Source organism: Pleurodeles waltl, chromosome 6, assembly GCF_031143425.1.
Source record: "Pleurodeles waltl isolate 20211129_DDA chromosome 6, aPleWal1.hap1.20221129, whole genome shotgun sequence".
Taxonomy (NCBI): Eukaryota; Metazoa; Chordata; class Amphibia; order Caudata; family Salamandridae; genus Pleurodeles; species Pleurodeles waltl.
Window position 1 is genome coordinate 1,696,293,511 of NC_090445.1, and position 21,523 is coordinate 1,696,315,033.

At 48.8% G+C, this 21,523-nt stretch overlaps 2 protein-coding genes across 3 annotated transcripts in view; one reads left to right on the forward strand and one right to left on the reverse strand.

Moving 5' to 3' along the window:
* ANGPTL2 (angiopoietin like 2) overlaps positions 1–18,498 on the reverse strand; it is a 111,161-nt gene extending 92,663 nt beyond the window's left edge. Inside the window, exon 1 of the mRNA XM_069241777.1 lies at positions 18,050–18,498. The gene's annotated coding sequence lies outside the window, so the exon portion shown is untranslated. The remainder of the gene's footprint in view (positions 1–18,049) is intronic.
* RALGPS1 (Ral GEF with PH domain and SH3 binding motif 1) overlaps positions 1–21,523 on the forward strand; it is a 1,336,836-nt gene that overhangs the window by 712,363 nt on the left and 602,950 nt on the right. The gene's annotated exons all lie outside the window — the stretch shown is intronic.

Below are 21,523 nucleotides of genomic sequence, written 5' to 3' on the forward strand. Positions count from 1 at the left end.
AAAAGACCCTTTGTTAACTGACGGACTGACAGCATTTCACTAATTATCTTTTGTCGTGTTTAATGTTAAGCTCAAGGTTTCTTTCGACCAAATGAATTTTATTATTTTGGTGTTAGCCACACTTTTCTATAATTGTTCATATTTATCATATGCCAATTAAAATTGTAATAACCAGTATTCATATATTTTAAATAAAGCCTATTTATTTTTCTCTAAACTATTTTTGTCTGGAGGGGCTTGTGTACAGAGTGCATTAACAGCAAGAGGGGCATGGGTGTTCCTAAAAAATATAGGCCCTCATTCTGACCTTGGCGGTCGGCGGAGAGGCGGCGGTCGGACCGCGAACAGACCGGCGGTCAAAAAAATGGCATTCTGACCGCGGCGGTCACCGCCGCGATCGACCGCCACTTCCCCACTCCGACAGCCACGGCGGTCATGACCGACGGGCTGGAGTCTGCGCACTCCGGTCCGGCGGTCGACCCAAGACCGCCAACGGTATCATGACCCTGCTTACCGCCGCGGTTTCTGGCGGTCGGGAACCGCCATGCAAACCATGGCGGTAGGCACTATCGGGGCCAGGGAATTCCTTCCCTGGCACTGATAGGGGTCTCCCCCACTGCCCCCCCGAGTCCTCCCCCCACACCCTCCACCCCCCTGCCACCCCCCAGAGGTGGTACGAACCCCCTCCCCACCCCCACCCCGACATGCACATACACGCACCCCGACATGCACACACCCCCAACATGCACATATACACACCCCCTACACACACACATACACAACGGGGACACATACCCGCACACATACATGCCGACATGCACACCCGCCGAACTACACACATTGCCCATAGGCACAGCAGCACTCCCTGCCCGCATGCACGCACTCACACACCCCCTCTACACACTCACACGCACACCCCCATGCACGCACACATCACACAACACCCCCCCACCCCACCCCCTCCCCTCACGGACGATCAACTTACCTTGTGCGTTGGTCCTCCGGGAGGCGACAGGAGCCATGGGGAGGTGACCGCTAACAGAAGACCGCCAACAGAAGACCGCCACACAGAAATGTGGGTCGTAATTCTGTGGGCAGTGTTCTGCTGGCGTGGCGGTGGAGGTTGACCAGTCTCCACTTTCCCGCCGACCGCCAGTGTGGCTGCTGGTGGTTTTCCGGCGGAACGCTCCCAGCGGTCGGAATGCGCACAGCGGCATACCGCCGCGGTCGGCGGTCTTCACCGCGGCGGTAACTCGGCGGTCTTGCGAAAAGACCGGCAAGGTCAGAATGACCCCCATAGTCTATGAACTCACGATCTAATTCTATCAATTATTAATGGAGGTACCACCATGTTTCTTATTGTCTTGAGGTACCTATGTTTCCCGGGGACTAGAGGGCTGCTCTCTTTGGTTGACGAATTTTAAATTACGGCTTTCGTCTTGTAGATTCAGGCATAATTCTCTGTCCTCTTGGCTATCCATCTTGCTCATGTACACATAGTGAATTTGGACCACAGAGTGCCTGATGGAATAACCTATTTTATTCCAGTTACTCCACCTGCAGAGACATTCACTACAGGCAAAGCTGCCACTTAGGTTTCTTGGGTTCCGGGTGGTTTAGAGAATGAAACTATTGTTATGTGATGGATTTGAGTGGAGAAAAGAAGCACACATTGTTGTCTTCCCTGTATTTAATATTTAAATTCCAAAAGTTAACCACACATTGTGAATCTTCACAATGAAGCTGGTGCTGGTGATCAGTCACTTCTTCCATTTCGGGCCGGCCATGGGATCTACTCTGTTGTGTTTGCAGTTGATCAATACATCATATATGTTCTTCTTAGTCATTTTTGTGAAATTTCACACATGTTTTTAATTTATTTGGCCTCAAAATCAATATTAATTATGTTAGCTACTCCAGTGGCTACGGTGGCCCCCATCGCCGTCACTAGTATCCGTAAGTAAAAGGTTGTGTAAAATGTGGTATTAATTACAGCTAGTGAGGCTCAATTTCCAAGAGAATATTTACCAACTCTAATAACAATGACAGAGGAAGTGGGATAGTTGTCTGCCAATGCCATCATTTCCTTCCAGAAGCAAAAATAGAAAAGAAAGGTAAATAGTGGCTGCTCAAAAACAACTTGGAGTTGTGTTCATTACAGAGGGATGGTTACCACGTGGTTTCACAAGAGATGAAGATATATTTAAGGTAAATAGAATGTCTCTGGGGATAAAAACAGTAATTTGTCATGGTGATGCAAAACATTAACACTACAGGAGTACATGTTTTGCTGTTAAATTAACAATAATGAAACCTCGAAATCATGTTCAACAAATGCTTTTCATTAGCTATGCATCTGGAAATGTGCACAGCAGCCAGTATTTTGTGGTTGATTACTCTTTTGAACGTTTATTTTCTGTAGTTGGAGTACTGCCAACATCTTTCTAAGACTTTAGAGCAGAGCACTTTGAGGCCATGGATAGAGCGGGGCTGTGGTGGTAATCCGAGTGGCCCTGGAGTTAAGGTGGAGAAAGCAGGTACATGAGGGCAAAGGATGGAGCCACACATGATCATGGTATTGTGATACAGTGGGTGGGATACAGCTTTTACCACACCGCCTGCTTTACCCCTCATGGTGATGCTGGAGGGTGACAGTGCTCTGGACCGTCACATGATACCTTGAAGTAGGAACTCTCATTAAACGCTGGTTGTTCTCCTACACTGGGATCCATCAGTACTTTAGACATCTCCCTGGCTGGCTAGGATGCTCCTGTGGACACCTGGACTTGGTTTAATTTTTCTGATCATCCAACTGACCTAGAGATGCAACATCTGGCTGACTTGGATAGTTGCTGTGCCAGCTTCTTATAAGTCCTCCCAGTGTTAGGTGTTTTGGGGAGTCTCGGTGAAGGGCATGAACTTAGTGCATTTTCCGCCAGGCCCGGCATCTTCCAGATGCTTCCTGCACTAGTCCTGGTTTCTTCCCCATAGAACCCACTATGTTTGGTCCAGCTCGAGTCCTACCTATGGATCCTTCAGACTTGTGCTCTAAATGTTCAGTGATCTTGATCCCTGCAATGCCAATAAGCATTCTAATGACAACATAATTGTTGCATGGAATGGTCTTTACTCTTGTGGCTGGAGTGCTAATGCCCCCTTCGTGCAAATACTATCCAGGAGGAGGATATATTTATCATCTCGCTGGACAACAAAATCTGATGAGCAAACGCTGCTGATGTTCAGACATGTCACAGATATTCCTAAAAGGACCATGAACGCTAGTCTCTCTTTGCATAGCATTCCTTGTAAAATATTCAAACCTAACACCGGGAAAAGGTACTGAAGTTGCTGATTTGCTTTTCTAAGGCGGTGCGGCCACAATACCAGACCCGTGTGGTCACTGCCACATCTTTGATTTCCTTTGAAACTGTCCTGGGAAATCCCTTGATCTGCAGGATAATAGTTTCATGTCGTTCAAGTATCTTGGAAGCTTGCACACGTCACCACGAGCCTTTATACACAACTTCTGTCCCTGGACCTCAGTCCACCTAAATGCCAGGGATAGTGGAAGTGACATCACATGCTCTTGACCTTCACTTTCACTCCCACCAGTATTCTTACACATACACACATATTCACATGTGCACATACTGCCTGTAGTAAACACACTCCCACCCCCAAGCATGTACACAACATACATGTAAAAGCATGTGTTTTTAATTACCTCCGCTGCCAGAGAAGGTCATATTCCAGCTAATTGTACTTCGTGTTTAATTACACTAATAGTGGATAAGAAAAGAAAGAGAGTGGAGCCCCAAAAGGCGTTGATAAGGATGCGCTTTAACTGCGTCTCTGCAACTGATTTTGCCACATCTGACGCCAGGGGTCATAAGGAGGAAGCCCGCAGTTGCACCTGTGACCCCTAACTGATGTCCATGCTTCTGCCTCACCCTCACAGCCACAGAGGATATACTTCCGGGTGAAACCAACTCAGTCCAACAGAGGCCAAAAATGTACAATGACTTTGTAGAGCACAGATGACTCCCAAAAATCCATCGGCATGTCTACCGTCACAGAACTAAATGCAACAGAAATAAAAAAAGAAAAACATACCTGTATCGTCACCGCCGCCGTCCCCACCGCGCTGCTCCTCTCCTGCAGACAGGCTGCAGGCACAGGCTCCCAGCCTGCCCTGTGGCCAATCCTGACGCTGCTCAGAGCAGCGTTAGGATTGTCCGGGAGCGCCCAGCCAGGGCGGACCCAGGCAGACTGGGAGCCTGTGCCTGCTCTATCCAGCCCAGCACCACAGTGCCGGGCTGGAGAGACCCTACCGCGCATGTGTGTTTGGCCGGCCCAAGACAGCTGACCAAACATACATGAGCAGTGAGGGGGAGTGCACTGATCGTTACAGCCTGTGGCCCCGCCACTTTTACCAAAAAACGATAATAAACATGGTTTATTATCATTTTTTGGTAAAAGGTTTGCAGCTGCTTCTGCTGGCGGGGGGAAGGGGGCGATGCTGCTCCACCCTAGCGGAGGAGCCGCGCCTGGTGTAGTGCCAAGAGGCGCATTACTGGTGTCTGTAAATGAGGCTTGTTTGCTGGGTCAGAATTCAGGAACGCAGTGTGCATCGCTCACCTTAGTGTGTAATCCATGATTTATTGTTTGCTAGGGACAGATTCTGGAGAAGAGAACTTGAACCTGAACTTGCATTGCGCTACTATGTATAATAATGGCCGTAGGCGCTATAGGAATGACAGTGGCATATCACACATATTGTTTCCAGGAGAGACTGAAAAGGGAGTCCCCAGAATAAGCATAGGCCCCCTTATTACTTCTTTCTGCCATTAAACAAAGCCAGCAGAGGGCTACTCTTTTTCTGCAGCATGAGAAATGAAAACTGACATTCAAAATTGTTTTCATATGTTACTTGCCTGGCCCTGCTCTGTGTGTATTTTTAAACAAAATAAATGTAAAATAACAATCATTCATTCAGAAAGGCATACTGAGTGAGTGAAACCACCTGTGCAGTGCAGCATGATACATGGTGCCTTAATGCGCTACACAACTGTGTAATGTGTGATGTCTGGTTTTACAGTTTATCCTAGATGGGAAACTGTTTGTTGACAGCTGGTTGCCCGGTACTGTGTGTCTGTATGGAGCTCTACATACATCATTGTGCGGGGATCTGTCTGTGTGCCTAAAGCTGTGTGTCCCTGTGGAGCTCAGCAATAGCTTGAATTATGTTTATACCGAGATGTGTGTCAATATTTAAGGAGTTGTGTTTCTATAAACTAGGAGCAGTATCTCTATACCGAGATGTGTGTCAGTATCAAAGGAGCTTTGTGTCTATACCGAGATGTGTGTCAGTATTCAAGGAGGTGTTTCTGTAAACTAGGAGCTGTGTGTCTATACCGAGATGTGTGTCAGTATCCAATGAGCTGTGTTTTTATAAACTAGGAGCTGTGTGTCTATACCGAGATGTGTGTCAGTAGCCAGTGAGCTGTGTTTCTATAAATTAGTAGCTGTGTCTATAGCGAGATGTATGTCGGTATCTAAGGAGCTGTGTTTCTATAAACAAGGAGTTGTGTGTCTATACTGAGCTGTGTTTCTATAAACTAGGAGCTGTGTGCCTATACCGAGATGTGTGTCAGCATTCAAGGAGCTGTGTTTCTATAAACTAGGAGTGTGTGTCTATACCGAGATGTGTGTTAGTATCCAAGGAGCTGTGTTTCTGTAAACTGGGAGTGTGTGTCTATACTGAGATGTGTGTCGGTATCCAATGAGCTGTGTTTCTATAGACTAGGAGTGTGTGTCTGTAGCAAGATGTGTGTCAGTATCCAAGGAGCTGTGTTTCTATAAACTAGGAACTGTGGGTCGCTACCGGACTGTGTGTCAGTATCCAATGAGCTGTGTTTCTATAACCTAGGAGCTATGTGTCTATACCGAGATGTGTGTTAGTATCCAAGGAGCTGTGTTTCTGTAAACTAGGAGTGTGTGTCTATACCGAGATGTGTGTCGGTATCCAAAAAGCTGTGTTTCTATAGACTAGGAGTGTGTGTCTGTAGCAAGATGTGTGTCAGTATTCAAGGAGCTGTGTTTCAGTATTCAAGGAGCTGTGTTTCTATAAACTAGGAGCTGTGTGTCTATAGCGAGATGTGTGTCGGTATCCAATGAGCTGTGTTTCTATAAACTAGGAGCTGTGTGTCTATACCGAAATGTATGCCAGGATCCAAGGGGCTGTCTTTCTATAAACTTGGAGCTGTGTGTCGGTATCCAATGAGCTGTGTTTCTATAAACTAGGAGTGTGTTGCTGTACCGAGATGTCTGTAAATCGCCTGGGGAAGGTGTGTCTGTCTGCTGGGAGTTGTGTGCTGGTATGTTCAGAGCTAGGAGTCTGTGTGGAGCTGTGTCGGGTATGAAAGAACTTGAGAATCTGTAAGTAGGATGATGTTTCAGTACACCAGGATCTGTGTGTCTTTATGCCAGGAGCTGTGGGTCTGTACTGAGGTGTGTGTCAGTACCCTGGGGGAGGTGCTGGTGGCTGCTGGGAGCTGTGTGCTTCGATGCTCAGAACTACCTGTTTATATGGAGGTATGTCTGGGTATGCCAGAAGCTGAGGATCTGGAGGTGGGATGCTGTGTCTGTATACCTGGATCTGTGTGTTTATGCAAGGAGCTGTGTGTCTGTATACCTGGATCTGTGTGCCTTTATGCAAGGAGCTGTGTGTCTGTATACCTGGATCTGTGTGGCTTTATGCAAGGAGCTGTGTGTCTGTATACCTGGTTCTGTGCGTCTTTATCCAAGGAGCTGTGTCTGTCTGCTAGAAGCTGTCTCTCTTTATTCTTTGAACTGTATCTATAAACTGGCACTTATGTATGTACACGCTGGGAGCTGTGTGAAAACGCCCGACAAGCATCTGAATGTTAAAGTCTGGGTAACTGTAGATGGAACTGTGTGCATGTCTCCTCTGACAGCTGTGTGTCTGAATCCAGGTGACCTTGTCTTGGTGTTTTCCTAGTTGTGTACGTGCGTGCTTGGAGCCCTTGAGAGGAAGCGCCTGTATGGACCCGTGTGCCTCTTCTGGGAGCTGTGTGCTGGGCTGGCAGCTGTGATGTGTGCTCTAAACTGTGTCCCTGTGTCTCCTACATGCCAGGGTGGGCTTATGTGGCAGTCTGATGGGAGCTGTGTGTTTGTGTGCGCGGGGGTCCACATGCTGCGTGCTGAGCGTGTGACTGTGGAGTGGTGTGCAGCGTGAATATCAACCCAGAATACTGATGGGACACAACATTGAGGACAATTTATCAATAAAAAAATATCAACAGGTAGTGAGTCTGGATTTTCTGTACCTAAGTCACATGTATGTACCTTCACCTGCATATATTGTCAAGGCATGTGGATGTGGCGATGGGAATACTAAATCCATATTTCCTCAAATGCACTTACTTTTCGATATTCTGCCCTCGATACTCTTGTTCCACGATACTCTGGGGGTCAGCGGTCAGTAGGACAGTTCTGTCCACTTTGTGGACCCACTTTCTCTAGCAGGGGAGCCTTGTTTGTAGATCAAGATTTTGAAAATATGGGGAACTGTGAGTGGGGCGATCGACACAAAGACGTGTGTTAAAAAGTGATCTCACCTTTTAAAATGGGAAACCTGACAAAAAGCCGCTGGCGTGGGGCCTGGGTAAAATATCGCCCACTGCTGTCATCTGCTGTGCTCTGCTGGGCGTGCATTCGCATCCTAGCGACCCAGAGCCTAAAACCGCCTGATGTCGGTAAATCAAGTAACATTAAATGTGGCTGTAATAACAACTGCTGTTTATAGTGCAGTAAAACGGCAGAAGTGCGTTACGAATCGCTATATAAAATCAGTATTTGCACCAGCTGGTCCGGGTGCAAAATGAAGTCCTGATTTTGTGGTGATTAACTCGCTTCTTTCAGCCTGCCACACTTTCACGGCTGAAGATGCCACCCTGCCCCACCCCCTTCCCCCAACCCCAGTGGAAGAAGCGATATGACATGATGTATTTTCCAGAGTGCCAAGGTTAGGCCAGTGGCAGACCCCTAGGGCTGCCTCCTCCAGTCCTGAACACCGGGCAGCACCAGGCTGGATACAAGCCAGGACCCTCCCTGCCTCGCACCCGCCCCCCACCCCATCCGCCCCCTAGACCGGGACCCTTTGTAAAGCGCTTTATAGTCTGCAGTAAATCTCGTCTCTGTGTCAGTGCGGTAAGGTGTGAAAGTGCTGATTGTCCCTTTAAAGAAGTCCCCCAAGCTGCTCCTTTGGGGGTGGGGGGCTGCACATTATTTATACGGCACCCCAGAGCTGACAACACAAGCTTTTCACGTGGTGAATGCGGCCCACTGTGCGGCACCAAAAGGCTGGAATCACAACCGCGGCCACTTGCCCGGTGCAAATTCTGCGCACAATGGCCGGAGGTGTGTGGTCCGGCTCCGGGGCCCCTCTGGACGCCTCGCGCCGCCCCTCGCTTCTCCGACGCTTTGAAGCTGCGGGGGGGTCAGACGGCTCTATTAGCTCGTCATCCGGGGACCACAGACGCTGTATATGGGCCTTTCTAATTGAAAAGGACAGTCAGAGGCGCGTAACCAGGCCGAAGTATTGTCGGTCAGCCACTTATATTAGGAGTCAGTACCCTGGCTTTGGCAGCTGCGCCCTCCCAGTCTCTCGAGGGTGTTACCGTGAGCCAGGGCTCGGGCTCCCACCTGTAGCTTCTGTGTTGTGTTGCGTTTCGTTGTATGTTGTGTTAGTGGGGTGCAGGGTACCTGGGTCGCCAGTTGGTTTATTCACTGATGTATCTAAGGCATTCTTCATCATCGGGCAGTGATGGAGTTGATGGGGGCCTGGGCTGCACTTCCTGGGCCAGGACCAAGCATCTCTGCCTCAGGCAGACACTTAACCTGTCACAAGCAGCAAAGTCATTCAGAAGGGCTGTATCAGGAAGTCTGCCCTTTGACCCTCACTTCCACTTTAATTGCTTCCTGTTGGTACTACGTTACCTGAACAGATAGACAGATTAGGCTCAGACCATATCAGGTTTTTCTGCTTTGAAAAGAAGGTGCCAGACCCCTCTATTATGGCACTTGTATGAAATGCAATGTGTGGCCTCCGTGGGGGCATGTTTTCAGGGCTCACTGTCCTTTGAGCTGAAGAAACGTTTGTACATCCTGAGGGTGTAGGGGGAGAGCACTGTGGTATTACAGAAGGGGCTGCAGATGCTGACTTATGTTCCATTCTGCAAACAAAACACATGAACGAGGCAAGCCGGAAAACACATGCACAATTATGAAGTGTGTAGTAAAAAGGAAAAAGTAGTTCCCCAAAGGTGAACAGAGGAAGCACATAAGTGAAGAAGCTATTCCCCAAGGTAAATAGGCACACGATGGACAAGGCAACTCATCGAATGAGAAGCAAGCACATGAGGGATGGATTGTTCTCATGAAGCACAGGGTCAATACAGATTTGCTTCAGGCAGGTCTCAGTCTACAGTGACAGAGTAGGAAAAAGAGATGGGTTGAATGCAGCCCGGTGAGAGCGCCAGGGGTTAGACTATTTCCAAGTGTTCCTTCAATTACCTTTTGTGTGTTTCATGAAGAGAGATTTTTTGATAGCTACAAGATTCATGTTTGTTAATTGGTTGACTTTCTCTGTACAAAAAATGATGTTCCTTTTTAATCAGTGCAGTTTGGCACGGTTACCTCTCATCAAAGACTGTATGTCGCAATTCTGTTCTTGTGGTGGTCTCTTGCAGGGGGCTGAACGCACCGCTCCCTGGGCCCCGATCTGCTGTGTGCAGACCCCTAATCTGCAAGTTTCCCTTTTGCAGAGGTATTTCTCTGCAGCCTGCAAGTGTGTGTAGACGTGGTCTCTATATGTAATCGAGAAGTTTTCCCTAAAACATCAAGGTTGTGAGAGAAAATACCATACAAATTCCCACACCCATCCCTACCCCTGGACCTCATCCTTTGCACGTCAGTGTATGTGTATCTCCAAAGACTCGTGCTGTAATCACTTGTAATATGTAAAATATTAGAGGTACTGTACACACTGACTATGCAGAGTTGGTAATCTACCCGTAATCCAATAATTCAGATTCCTTGGTAGTGTTGATATAGATCTTGTTTTATTTCAGACACTTGTTGCAGATAAGACATTTTGTTTGTTTTGGAGACAATATTGTATTCACAGCTTAATTCGAAAAGATGTACTTTCTTTGAAACCAAGCGTGTTATTGCAGCCGTTAATGCAGCTGACACGTGTTTCGCCCCTTACATGGCTTGACAGGCTGGGGCTTTCTCAAAGCTACAAGAGATAAGTGTCAAAATGTGCAGTGGGTATCTCAAGTTGCCTATATATATATATATATATATATATATCCATCATCCATGTGTAAAGTGAGAAGAACTATTATTCAAAAGTGCGTATCATGTAGAGTGACCAGAATTTTAAAGCCAAAAATGAGGACATTTCACAAAAATAGAAGAAGGACTACAATTTTACTTTAACCGAGTGGAGAGAATGACAGCGCTCATCATCTTAGAATTACAGAAGAGGCACTAAGAACATAAATTAAATTTAAGTTTTAAGCTCAGTATCATGCCTGTTAATTAAACTGCTTCCTGATAGCACCTGCTAACTAAATCTGCTTTGTAAAATTAAAGAAATTCACCTCTCACCGTTTTCCGTCGACCTTCTCTAAAAACCGAGACACGATCTAAATTTCTTGAAATCTGTCGGGACAGCTAGTGAAAAAACTGGACCGTCCTGACTAATCCAGGATGCCTGGTCACCCTAGTACGTGTTACGAGGACCATTTCTTTTGGTCACAAGTAAGACTTCCAGTTCTCCCAAGACAGACTTTTCCTTTCCCTCTAGAGTGATGTTGTAAGTGTTCTTGTGGATATGAGACGTGTGATGTACTCTCTTTAAGGTCACTGATCCGGCATGCACCTCTTTGCTGAGTTAACCAGCTTAAGAGAATGATGTTGGAGAAATACTTATCTCTTGTAGCCTTGAAAAAGTCCCAGGCTGTCCAGACATGAAAGGGTCGAAACACATGTAGGCTGCAATAACACGCTTGGTTTCAGATAAAGTACATCATCTGGAATCAAGCTGTGAATAAAATATTGTCTCCAAAACAAACAAAATGTCTTCTGTGCAATAAGAATCTCAAATAAAACAAGATTTATATCAACGCTTCTAAGGAGTCTGAATTGTTGGATTACGGGTAGGTTCGCAACTTTGCAAATAAATTTACTGGACTGGGATGAAGTGGGTCCAAACATCCCCTAGTAACATACCCCAGTGGTCTGAAATGCGGGTATTGCTGATAAAGGAATGGACCTCGAAAGTCACCTCTTCAAATCGTACATACTGACCACTCTATTAATGTCACGCTAAATCTGTATCGCGACACTGCACTGTGCAAGGCGCTCACACCATGATTCTTGCTCAGTAAAACTGAAGGCATTTCCAGGGCAGGAAGCTCATGTACAGCACCAAACATCCTGTATTATGTTCCATCACAGAGAATCCCCGCTCTAAAATGGCCCTTTAACTTCATAATAAACAAGCATTTACAATGCAATGGGTCTCGCGTTTGCTCATGTTAGAGCTGATCGCGTTGTAAACTCCTAACCCGACTTTTCACCTATCGGGCAAAAGTGCATTTATGTACATAACCCGAAAAAGTGAAATTAACTATGTAAAGCGCTCGACTTCTGCCAAGCGAGATCGCGCTCGTAAATTAGAGAAAAAGAAGTCCACGAGCCCGATGGAAAACAGCGAGCCTCGCATGTTTTCTGTACTTGGTCACAGCGCTCGAGGAGGACTAGCTACTGGAAAAGGCATGACGTATGCGTGCCTTCGACTAATGAAAGCAAGCAGATTTTATTAGGCAAGCCCACGAACCAATAAAAAACACTGACGTGAAGTTGACAGGGCTCCGAGCCCTTTTCTAAATACTAAAGCGTCTCGCTGTGATACGCATGCGCGCGCGTATGCAACGCAGGCTCGACCCTAAAAACAAGCACAGGTCACTATTACAATGTCCGAAAATAGTCTGCGGTTTTTGGGAAACTTCTGGCTATCTTGAAGCAGCCTCGTGGGGAGCTGCTGAGCACAATGTGCAGTCTGTGAGGAGGGATCTGTTGGTCCGGTAACTGGATCTACTTCTGCCCTATCACCGATCTGACGGACGAGGCCATTCTGGGGCAGAATGATGGGGTTTCCTGGGTCCCAGAGCGCACTCACGAACTCCCCCTTTGTAGGAATGGTGCCTTCTGCTGGCGAGGACGTGCTCCTTGTGCGTGTGCGTCGTCCAATAAAAACCTGTTATTATTGGAGGGTTTGATTGCGCCCCCCCCCCCCCCTGTGTGGTCCAATCAGAGGTCAGAGACGTACCTGCGGGGTGGGGGTGTACACCCCTCTAAAAATGTGTTCTGCAGTAAATAGTTGGGTACAAGTGCTTTAATATTGCATTTTAAGTAGCCCTAACAATTGCATTCCTCTGTTTCCTCTGCCCTTAAGCCCCCTGTGCTTCTCATAAGATGTGTTTTAACACAATGTCCCAGCGTGATTGTTGAGAAATCTGGAGCTCATACTCTTCAATGATAGCGAATGAGCTACGCCCCTGCACCGACCCCCCCCTCGCGAGGTGGCCGCAGCAGCCAGGGATACAAGGGAGGGAATAAAACTGCATGTCCTACTGAAGCTTCACACCACCCTCTGAAAGGTCTTAACTCCCCCTTCCCCCCCCTTCTTATCTACAACCCCCCGCCCAGTTTTCAGGCGACCCTCTCAAAAAAACTGGACATGAACTAAGTTTCCCGACATTTGCCGGGACAGCTGGTGAAGAACCGGGACTCTCCCGACGCCTGGTCACCCTACCCCGCCCCCCAGAATCCCCCCTCACCCCTGACCAAGGGCGGGCGAAGCTGTCGGCACACAGGTCCTCGTGTTAGGGACCCTCTGAAGATGGCGCCCCCTAACCCAGCGCGCGGACCCGCACCCTGCCCATCCTTGATCACAGTAACACAGATGCACACTCGAGTCTGCCACGCATGAAGGAGCGGGTGAAATATGTCCATGTGACCACAAGAAAACACAAAACATTTCCCCCGCTCTGCGTCTGGCGTGACTAAGCCGGGTAATGATGTATTATTAATTGTCCGACAAAGCCGGGATTCTCTCAAACGTGCTGAACAATCATAGCCTTATTATTGACTCACTGAACCAAAAAGGTGTATTCCGGCGAGAGTGTAGCATCGCGCGCATCATGCTTCAGTTTTGGCGCCTGGGTTGAACTCCTTGTGCGGTTAGTGGGGAGGGTATATTTTGCAACGAATGCTGAAGTAGGTTTCTTTCTCGTCCTATCACTGGGGTTGCCTGGTACCAAGTAGGGTAAAAATGGAGCCTAAGAGATTATCCCTCTTGAAATGTTCTTTCCTTGGGCAAGAAACACACTCCGAGACCCGAGAACAAAGCCCGGGAATCGCCCACCGCTCTTCGAATGGTTTCATTTAACCATTCATCCATTACTTGAAAGATTATTGAATTTCCAGTGCGAAGGATCACACAGTAACATGATAGCGAGATACAGGGATACTACAGACGCTTAAATTTCAAATATATCGAATGAGTGAGTTTGATTTAGGACGGGGACATGGTGCACTTGCTAAATTGTTTGCTCTGAGACGATAATATCAGTCCTGGCTATGCCTCATAATCAACAATTGGTGATCCTCGTCAGATCACTTTGCCACGTTTTAGCACACTTGCCACAACTGCCCAGAATGAGAAGCACATGAAACAAGGCTGGTGCCCGTGATGACACGTGCACACAGTCGTGAATAAACATACATACGCACTTTAAGCCAACAGCACTTTCAGTTGAGTGACTTGCATTGAGCGATTTGTAATCTCCCACCAGGGGACTAAAGCTGTAGGTTTAAGGGCCGCGTGAAGAGTCCATTGGGCATTTTTAGATATAGTAAATACATAAAAACGATTACATGAAAACATGCCAAAACACCTGCGGGTCCATGTATGACTGTGACTGTCCATGCCATGTAGTGTGTATAATCACAACTGCCAAGAGGGGGCATAAATAACTCCAGACACTCCTGACTTCTTAGCCAATGGTACTTTGCATGCTGGGGACTCTGAGGCTAGCTACGTCATCACTTTGGTTCAAACTTCAGAAGATGAAGGTGTCACTCACGCCATGCTGAATGTCACGCATCGTGCGTGTCACTTAGACGGCGATATGATAATAACTAGTTCCTGACAGTTAGCATGTCAGCGCTATAGCATGGAAATGTCAAATGTGGGGAGCTGGTGCCCTTCGGCGCAGTCTGCTGGGAGAGAATTCCAGTGGGGAAAACTAATCCCCCCCCCCTCCGGAAACCACCTATATGTGCGCGGGCAGCTCCGCCCCTCCCGGGATTCCAGGGCACGTCTCGTTGCTCCGGCGACGCCTCATTAGCGCACCCCGGGAGCGGAGAGCGCCGAGAGCACACTGTGTGCTCTTGTGTAAAGTGCGTCCGGCACTTCAAACAGTGACAGGTCCTGTGCGGAGCGCCCCCCCCCCCCCCCCCTCATTAAACCCTTGAGAGCAAGCAAAGATCCGGCTAATGGATGGACAAAGCACTTGAGCAGGGCACCCCGAGACCCCCGGGGGCGCACCCCGGACCTGCCACTTGAGGCAGCGGTGATTAATGCAGGTGTGCCCCCGGCAGCGCGCGCTTGTTACCACGTGCCAACACGAGTGTTTACCTTTCACTCGTCTTCCACAAGCCTGCCCCCATCTGCCCTCATTAGCGCAGAACAGCCCCCCCCTAAGAGCCCTCTGTGCCCCCAGAGTCCAGTGAACTCACTGACCCCAGGGCACAGGGCCCCCTTTCCATCCCGGGGCCAGGACTTAAAGCTGTGCATCCGTCTGACACGGGCTTACAACCTGGATGCAGTTTTTAAATCCTAACTTTGATAATTAACGCTAGTTTATGCCACAACAATGCATTGTGGGAATTTTTTATCTGGACAGTCGAACTCCAAGTCCCAGAATTCTTAGTACTGGTGCCACTTAGCCAGGTCTGTGCCCTTTGAGGTTATGTGCTCGGGGTTGGCAGGAACAACAGCCTCCTAAGTAGACGACAGTGGTTTTTGGTGCTAGAAACACTCCCGATGAAGCACCGAGAGTACCCGCGAGGCCGGTGCTGGGTGGGAAGCAGCGAGGACTCCGCGAGAGTGCTCCGGGTCGGAGTGTGGGAGTGCACCCTCAGCCTTCCCCTGTCTTAATAGGAAACAGCGCTTAACGTAGCGCCTAAAATACCTTCCTTTCATCCCCGCCCACCACAGCCAGTTATAAGCAGAGGGCACCGATGGAACGGCACTTAAAGCAGTCAATGAGAGTGGGCGCTAAACAAGCGACGATTCTCAATAACACAGCACGCACGTGTACACAGACACACACGTATGCACGCACTTGTGTACACACAAACACACTCAAGCCAATGAGACACATATGCACGCACGTGCACGCACAGCAGGCCTAATAAACCTTTAACAAGGATATTATGGCAATGATCTGCAGTGCTGTACTCTATAGTCCGCACCCACGGATCTGCACTTCTGCACCCACGGATCTGCACCTCTGCACTTCAAGGATCTGCACTTCAGCACCCACGGATCTAAAACCTCTGCACTTCAAGGATCTGCACTTCAGCACCCTAGGATCTGCAATTCTCCTCCCTATGATATACACTTCAGCACACTAAGAATCTACACTTCTGTGTCGTAGGATCTGCACTTCTGCGCCCTAAGAATCTACACTTCTGCGACCTAAGCATCTGCACTGCTGCGCCCTAAGGATTTGCAACTCTGTATTCTAAGAATATGTACTTCCGTGTCCTAGGATCTACACTTCTGCACTTTAGGATCTGCTCATCTGAACCCTAAAGATCTGCTCGTCAGCACCCTAAGGATCTGCGCTCCTGCACCCTAACGATATGCTAACGTGTACTCTATCTCTACTTGTGTCATAAGGATATGGAACTTTGCAGCCTTAGGATCTGCATTTCTGCACCATAAGAATCCGCAGTTCTGTGCCACAAGGAACTGCATTTCTGCATACTCAGAATCTACACTTCTGCGCCATTAGAATCCGCACTTGTGTACCATGAGGAGCTGCATTTCTGCATACTCAGAATCTGCACTTCTGTGCCATAAGAATCCGCAGTTCTGTGCCACAAGGACCTGCATTTCTGCATACTAAAAATCTGCACTTCTGCGCCATTAGAATCCGCACTTCTGTGCCATGAGGAGCTGCATTTCTGCATACTCAGAATCTGCACTTGTGCGCCATTAGAATCCGCACTTCTGCACCGTAAGGCTCTGCCTTTTTGCACCCTAAGGATCTGCACTTCTGTACCACAAAGATCTGCAACTCTACATGCTGGGATCTGTACTTCTGCAGTCTAAGGAGCTGCACTTCTGTGCCATAAGGGTCCGCAACTCTGCATGCTAAGATCTGCACTTCTGCAGTCTAAGGAGCTGCACTTCTGTGCCATTAGAGTCTGCAACTCTACATGCTAGGATCTGCACTTCTGCAGTCTAAGGATCGGCACTTCTGTGCCATTAGAGTCTGCAACTCTGCATGCTAGGATCTGCACTTCTGCAGTCTAAGGATCGGCACTTCTGTGTCATTAGAGTCTGCAACTCTGCATGCTAGGATCTGCACTTCTGCAGTCCAAGGAGCTGCACTTCTGTGCCATTAGAGTCTGCAACTCTGCATGCTAGGATCTGCACTTCTGCAGTCTAAGGATCGGCACTTCTGTGCCATTAGAGTCTGCAACTCTGCATGCTAGGATCTGCACTTCTGCAGTCTAAGGATCGGCACTTCTGTGCCATTAGAGTCTGCAACTCTGCATGCTAGGATCTGCACTTCTGCTTTTCAAGGAGCTGCACTTCTGTGCCACAAGTATCTGCAACTCTGCATGCTAGGATCTGCACTTCTGTGCCATTAGATCTGCAACTCTGCATGCTAGGATCTGCACTTCTGCAGTCCAAGGAGCTGCACTTCTGTGCCACAAGTATCTGCAACTCTGCATGCTAGGATCTGCACTTCTGCAGTATAAGGAGCTGCACTTCTGTGCCACAAGGATCTGCAGTTCAGCTTCATAAGGACCTGCACTTATGGATCTGAACCTCTGCATCCTAGGATCCGCACTTCTGCAGCCTCAGGATCTACACGTCTGCGCCATAAGGATCTACATGTCTGCGAAGTAAGGATCTGCACTTCTGTACCAAAAGGATCTGCACTTCTGTGCCAAAAGAGTCTGCACTTCTGTGCCAAAAGAGTCTGCACTTCTGTGCCATAAGGATCTGCACTTATGGATCTGCATCTTAGGACCTGCACTTCTGCACCAAAGTATCTACAACTCTGCATCCTAGGATCTACACTTCTGCAGCCTCAGGATTAGCACGTCTGCACCATAGAGATCTGCACTTCTGCGCCATAGGGATCTGCATTTCTGCGCCATAGGGATCTGCATTTCTGCGCCATAGGGATCTGCACTTATGGATCTGCATCTTAGGACCTGCACTTGTGCGCCAAAGTATCTACAACTTTGCATCCTAGGATCTACACTTCTGCAGCCTCAGGATTAGCACGTCTGCACCATAGGGATCTGCACTTCTGCTCCCAAGGATCTGCACCTCTGTGTTTATCCAGCACGTTTGGTGCCCTGCAAGCCCCTGACCCTCTGACGCTATAAAAGCGCCTCTTCTTTGTAAGCGGGGTTCTCCGTTTTGTAATATTTTATGAGAAAAATATTAAAAACACAACACGCCGGTTCTATTTTGAGCTTTTTAACAGTTCCTCTGCTCTTGCGTATTAACTTCGAAGTGTAGCGCCAAGGAAACTCAATCAGAAACAAGCGAAGTGCCAAGCACTTCTTTTTAAAGGGCTCGTGCCCCATTTTCACGCCTGTGCACGAGGGGCACGCACATTTCAGAGGTGAGTCTTACCTGCCTTGCGTTGTTCCACGCGCTCTCTACTTTCGGGGTGCCTCCATGTCACCAGGGAGAGTGGCCGAGAGGCGCTGCCCGCTGAAACCCTATGCCTCCGTCTGGTGCCTGTCACCGGGGCTCAGCTGTCGGAAAGTTTCAGATAACAGAAACATTGAAGAAAAGGAATCCTGCGCTCTCCGCGCACGCCCTCCACTCGTGGCCAGTTCGCTTTGTATCTCCGCAGCCTGGAACCCGGCTGAAAAGTGCGCAGCCTCCCGTGCGCCAAAGTTCTCTGAAAGTTCTCACTCGCACCGGTGCGCGCCGCTCCCGAAGAGCCTCGTTTGAAGTGACCCCTTTGTGGTGGGCTCACATGCTGCCGGATAAAGGAGCCCTCCTCCGGCCGCAGCAGCCTGTCCCCGGGTGCTGGTTGGACGGCCCCCTCGCTCTTCTCCTCCCCCGAGTGCAATGAGATCCAAGGAGGCGACCTCCCCCCTCAAAACAAACACCAGAAGGCTGGCTCGGGAGCACTAGCCACTGTATGGTCACGGCATAGCCAAACTTTAACACGGTGATGTCACGGAACAGGCACAACTCATCTCCCACAGCCAGACATTGTCTTTCCTCAAAATAAACCCCAGAAGGCTGGCTAGGGACTCAGAGCACTAGCCACTGTATGGTCACGGCACAGCCAAACGGTGACACAGTGATGTCACGGGACAGGCACAACTCATCTCCCACAGCCAGACATTGTCTTCCCTCAAAACAAACCCCAGAAGGCTGGCTCGGGAGCACTAGCCACTGTATGGTCACGGCACAGCCAAACGGTGACACAGTGATGTCACGGAACAGGCACAACTCATCTCCCACAGCCAGACATTGTCTTCCCTCAAAACAAACACCAGAAGGATGGCTCGGGAGCACTAGCCACTGTATGGTCACGGCACAGCCAAACTTTAACACAGTGATGTCACGGAACAGGCACAACTCATCTCCCACAGCCAGACATTGTCTTCCCTCAAAACAAACCCCAGAAGGCTGGCTCGGGAGCACTAGCCACTGTATGGTCACGGCACAGCCAAACGGTGACACGGTGATGTCACGGAACAGGCACAACTCATCTCCCACAGCCACACATTGTCTTCCCTCAAAACAAACCCCAGAAGGCTGGCTAGGGACTCAGAGCACTAGCCACTGTATGGTCACGGCACAGCCAAACGGTGACACGGTGATGTCACGGAACAGGCACAACTCATCTCCCACAGCCAGACATTGTCTTCCCTCAAAACAAACACCAGAAGGCTGGCTAGGGACTCAGAGCACTAGCCACTGTATGGTCACGGCACAGCCAAACGGTGACACGGTGATGTCACGGAACAGGCATAACTCATCTCCCACAGCCACACATTGTCTTCCCTCAAAACAAACCCCAGAAGGCTGGCTAGGGACTCACAGCACTAGCCACTGTATGGTCACGGCACAGCCAAACAGTGACACGGTGATGTCATGGAACAGGCACAACTCATCTCCCACAGCCAGACATTGTCTTTAGGGCTTGGCAGCCCTGGTGGGATGTCCTATCTGCCGAATTTAAAGCGCAAATAGCACACAGTGGGGTAATTTGACTACTGCACAGTCCCAGGACAAAAACAAAATAACACTGTGGTATCAGAGTGCAGAGCAGGCAATACTGTGGTCTAGCTCAACCTGAGAAGCCCACCACCTACCACTTTCCATGAGGGTGCCCTTTGTACCTCCAGGGACCTTCCCTCTGCACCTTGGGGTGCAGGGGGTATCATTTTACACCGCTAGGCAAAACTCAGCTGGCATACCTGAATCCTTTCTTCAGTTTTTGGCAGAGACATCAGGCTTGTCTTGTCTTGTCTGCCAGGTGAAAACTGAAACAAGCGTTGGCAATGCCAATTAGGCCTGGCTTTAATGTACTGCATGAGAGCAGGCGCACTGCTCCCCCTGGATCGATGCAGGGTCAGACTGGGACACAAAGTGGGCACAGGCACCGTAATAAAAGTGGCCCTCACTAGCGAATCAGATGGCTTAAATAGTGGCCCACATTTCCAAATCTGGGACCGTTTTGAACTTGTAAGGACACGCTGTGTAGGTGTTTTGCAAAGTGTGAGAGACTGTATGGATTTCTGCTTGCTGCAGGCAGTGTTTGTGGTAATATTAGTGAACCCAACAGTGAGAAATGGCCCAGCAGGCCATAAAATAGGCTCATGGTCTAAAAACCAACCCCACGTAGACCTGTCAAAGTAGCCCTTCTGGCACTGCTGCATTTCCCTGTTGGCCAGTCGAGTGCATTCACATACAGGTACACCTCGTACCCTGCACCCACAGAGGTGCACAGCTCACCTTGCAATGATAAGTGTCACATAGCAGCACAACATGTCATCCATTCACACAGGTACACCTCAGTGTACACTCATGCAGGCACAACCACCTCTGCATTTAAAAAAGCACACCTGTACCACTCACCCTGCTCACACTTATGCACACCTTTTCTCTTGCTTGTACACGGGCACCCTGCTTACCCTCCACCCAACAGGTACAACACTTGCTATGCTTGCATACAGAAATACCCTGCACTCGCTTTGGCATTTTCCTTATCATAGCACCATGCACTTAAACACCTCTCACTCTGCTCTTACGGAAGCACACTGCTCACCCTGCATTCTCACAGGCACACTACGCATCCTGCACACACACAGGGACGTTGATAACCGTGTGTGGACGTACGCACAGCTCTCAGTGCACTCCCCTCAACTGCTTATCACCCCAATGGCCCACTCCCTTTCAAGAAAACAATAATAAACACAGTTTATTAATATTTTCCTGAAAAAGTTCTGCCGCTGCTGACGGAGGGCGATGCTCCTCTGCCTTAATGGAGGAGCCACCCCTGATAAAGCATTGCCACTCACTCTGCACTTACAGACACAGCAATCACCCTGCTCTCACACAGATACACCACTCACCCTGACCTCACAAAACACAATGCTCACCCTGCACTCTGACAAACACACAACTCACACAGACACACCACTCACAAAGATACACCACTAACCTAAAGGGAGAACGTATGATGCAACCTCCAGAGCTCTGCCACCTGTGGAACCGGGGAGCCAGGTTCGAGTCTCAACTTGGCTCAACATCCTGTGATTCTGGGAAAATAATTGAATCTCCCCGTGCCTGTAACAATGAATGTGTCTCTGTGTAATGTAACTGGTGCTCCTGTAAGCCACGTCAATACCTCTGGGTCAAGTTTGCTCTGTATAAAAACTGCAACAAAAAAAAACCAAACTAATGCATACACAAAAACACCTTGCACCCTATATAGGAATGTGCCTCACTCTGGCACCCACAAAGCACAACACTCACCCTACATTATTACAGGCGTAATTTACTGCACACTTACAAATACCTCGCCACTCACATAGGCACGCTGCTTACAGCGGACTCACACAGGGAGACTGCTCCCCT